The sequence below is a fragment of the Triticum aestivum genome, chromosome 4B (genome assembly GCF_018294505.1).
Source record: "Triticum aestivum cultivar Chinese Spring chromosome 4B, IWGSC CS RefSeq v2.1, whole genome shotgun sequence".
NCBI classification, from domain to species: domain Eukaryota; kingdom Viridiplantae; phylum Streptophyta; class Magnoliopsida; order Poales; family Poaceae; genus Triticum; species Triticum aestivum.
Window position 1 is genome coordinate 371,297,225 of NC_057804.1, and position 4,331 is coordinate 371,301,555.

The following is a 4,331-nucleotide window of genomic DNA, read 5'->3' on the forward strand; positions in this document are numbered from 1 at the left end:
TCCGTCGTCCCGCGCCCCGCCGGCCGGTCGCCGGAGGGCGCCGCCACCATTGAGTCTCAACCCCATCCACCACTGTTTTTCCAGCTACTCAGAGCGCCGACGGCGAGAATCAACGGGACGAGCTACTACCTCGACTGGCAGCCATGGTGGTGGAGCACACAGATGCTACAACCGGCTGGGAAGGGAGCTGCAATCGCGTACTGGTTTTGCTGGAACCAGTAACGGCGGTCGCGCGGACGTACTGGTACTGCAGCCGCAAACGGCAATTCTTGTGCTACAACCATGAATGCAAAAAGCTACATCTAGTAAATAAAAAAGCATCAAACCAGATTCGGAACACATGAAGAGCTGCAACCGTTTTAACAAAATCTTCATCCTGCAGATGAAAAAGTTTCAACCCAGAGATTGAAAATCTTCAACCAGACACTACAAAAGTTGCAACCGTTTAAAAAAAAGCTTCATCCCGCAGATAAAAAAGCTTCATTCCGCAGATGAAAAAGCTTCTACAAGAGATCGAGAAAGCTTCAACCAAAATGTTGGAACCTGCGACGATGTCATTTTTGCTGGAACCAGCGGCATCGTTTGCTACAACCAGCAACTCACTTTGTTGCGACCCTTCACGGCGAGCTACAACCGGCGACGACGACGGCGACGCGTTTTTGCTACAACCGCACTGAATTTTTCTGCTGGAAGTGGCTTCATTTTTTACTGGAACCGGCGGATTTTTTTGCTGGAACCGGCGGATTTTTTTGCTTCAAATGGTGACATTTGCAGAATTTTTGCTGGAACCGGACATTAGATTTGCTGAAAATCAGTGCTATTTTTTGTTTGCAACTAATGACTACCGGTGATGCTACGAGCACAACACCGTGGCAATGGCAAGGAACACATTTTATGTGTGCTAGAAGCGCCCCTGCCATTGCTGGAACCAACGACCCCCATTTTTTTGATGCATCCGAAGCATTTTTTGCTGCAGCAGCGACGACGAGCGGTTACGGCGACCGGTGGCGACGAGCACGGAGACGAGGACGACCGGGGGCGAGAGGGGGGGCGTGAGGGGGGAGGGGCTGCGCAACGCTTGGAGCGGTAGGGGCAGTAGGAGGCGCGGCGCCGCGGCGAGGTAGGAGATGATAGGGCGAATTGTTTTCTTCAGCCGGATCCAACGGCCCACGTGCTCAGATCCAATGGTCGCGGTGCGACCGGCCCAACAGTTGGGCCGGCGCACCGGCGCAGATCGTTGCCCTCGGTTGTGAGAAATAAATAATAAATGGGATCACGATGATATATGGGGTTGTCAGCGTCGGACCTGGGCGGTGAATGTAAAAAAGAGCGTCCTGAAATCGTCAAAGTGCGGAAAGTGCCAAAATTAACGTGGCCTACCACCATAAGAACGACTTGATTAAATAACTCAAATGATAAGTGTCATATGTGGCACGAAGCAACAAAGTCCAAACACCCTTTTGACCATCCATTTTGCAGCATCAAATAGATGACATCGGCAGATTTTTTTTTGTGTTTTTGGACTTAAAAATATTTTATCTCTTAAACAAAAATAATAATTAAAAATTCATTTTCATTATTAAATCCGTCTCGACAAGATCTTCAAAACTAAATCTTATATTGATATGTTTCGACGACTTTTTTCTAGGCCAAAAATTGCCATGATGTTCATACTGAAGTTGTCAGAGTTTATACTAGAGTTGCCATGATATGTTTTATCTATTTTTTTTCTTCTAGATTTAATACTACCATTGTATTTTTGACTACTTTTCATGGTATATTTTATTAATTGACTAGGGAAATTTTTAGTAATTAACCACGGCAAATTTTAATTCATGGATCATGAAAGTTCTTGTAATTCACCATGGCAAATTTAGTTTATAGATCATGGCAATTTTAGTATTTTGATCATGGAAATTCTAGCTTTTTACCATGGAAATTGTATTTTTATGAACCATGGAAAATTTTAATGTATATATCATGGCAAATTTAAGTAATTCACGATGACAATTTTAGTTTCTGGTTCATGGCAAATTTGAGTCATCGACAATGCATTTTTAAAGTAATTGACGATGGATTTCTTTTTAATTATGAACCATGTCAAAATTATTTCATGGATCATGGAAAATTGTAGTAATTCGCCATGGGAGTTTATTAATCCCCTTTCTATAACATGTCAAAATTTAATTTAAACATAGAAGAAAAAGTAGTTGATACATATTATGGCAACTTCATTGTAAACAACATATCAATTTATGTGCAATAGACATGTCAACTTTAACCCTAAAAAAATAGTCGAAACATATCGATATGAGATATAGTTTTGAAGATCTCGCCGCAACGGATTTAATGTTGAGAATGGTTTTTCAATCGCATTTTTCATTTAAGAGATAAAATATTTTAAAAACTGAAAACCCAAAAAAATCACGCTGGCATCATCTGGCTTGTCTTTCTTTGCATGCGTGTGTGGAAGAAACACGTGCATGTGAGTTTTTCACTGAATCGCATATTCTAGGATCATAAAAAATATAGCATGAAATATAAACTATTAGTTATGAATATGGAAATTATTTTCATCTTTCTCCCACTTGCACTAGAGTCGCTAATCTAGTTAGCACTTTTAACTTTTATACAATAGTAATCTGGTGGCAGTCCATGCTTTGCTTGTGGTATAGACTTTGTCCTATCAAATCTGACAACTTCAGATCCGTGTGTATCATTTGCATTTCAATGCATCCGTTGTGCTTTCACGTAAAATCATAATTTGTGTGAAACAAGCTAAGTATATATTGAATCATCCGTAAGACCTTTGATTCCTTAGATTGAGTTACAGAACCATTGTCTGAGAACAATATTCTTTTTGCACAATCATCTAGAAACCATACCAAGTTCATAAGTGAACCTTTGATTCATCACCCTCTATTGTTCCTTCTAAAGCGGCAATATACTTAACTTTCTATTATATAATTCACCACATTAACTTTCCTGGACCAATTCCAGTTTACTGTGCCACCATAAATCATTTAAATTGAAATTTGCTTGGAGCACCAATTGAAGATTTTTGTCGATGTACCACTTACATCAAGCATGTATTGATGTTACTCCTTACAACAATCTCTCCATTTTCTCTATATGCGAGAAACATGTCGTTAATACTTAATGATATTTTCACTGTTGCCTTATGGTCAACAATTTGACCATTCCGCTAACTTTACTCTGAAATCATGTATTTCACTCATCAGTATTTCAAGATACCGATTCTTGCTAAGAACTCCTTCCATGTGACTTTGACAAGAAAACTCTTCTTAACATTTTCCATACTAAACTACTTTAGTACTTTTGTTAATATGTATTTTGGCTAAGCCCGATTAGACACTACTATCTCCATAGATTATTATGTCTAATACAAGGACTATATTGCCTAAGTACTTTACTGAAAACTATTTCCAATAAAGTCTTAATCCGTGTCAAGAAATTTATGTAATTTCCAATCAACAATGTGTCATGTACACACATTGTTTAGCAATATTATCATGATCCCACTTACTTTCTTGTAAATATAATCATCTTTGTTTCTATCGATGAAATCATATTATTTGATCAATTCATCAAAACAAAGATTCCAACTTTAGTATGCTTGCTTCAGATCATTACTGGATCTCTTGAAGTTTGCACACTTACTAGCATCCTCCGGATCGAGAAAACTACCTTGGATAGTATCAAATATACATCCTTGGTTCTTTTTCCATCTCACGGGAATCATTTTTGACATCCATTTGTTATATCTCATAACTGAAATATTTAGTAATTGCTCATTTATTCCGAACTGACTTTAAGTATTATTATGATGAGACAATCTCGTTATAATCAACTCCTTGATATTTTCATAAACTATTTGCAACAAGTCAAGCATTATAAAATATTTTTATCTTTGTCAATTTATAGATCCATCACTACACCTTAGAGTTTAAGTCTTTCAGAGGGTCTATCAAGTTCTAAACTTGAATTATGTGTATCGATACTATCTCGAATTATTTTGGCGTATAGCCAATTCCGAAATCAAGGATCATCAACGCTTCTCTCTGTATTATAGGTTCATTGTTTGTTTCAACAATATTTCGTCTACATACCCTAAAGGTTTGTACGATTTTTCCAACCTATATAGTTCAGCTGCATGTTCGACCGAAGTCTCTATATCCTATGTAGAGGCTTCTGTATTAGTCACGGTAAGAAATTTTAGAATACTTCTAGTGTTTCTTTTCTTTGACTTGTTCATGAAGATTCTGTAATCTCGTCGAATTGCACTGTCCTCCCACTCACTCTTTTGCAGA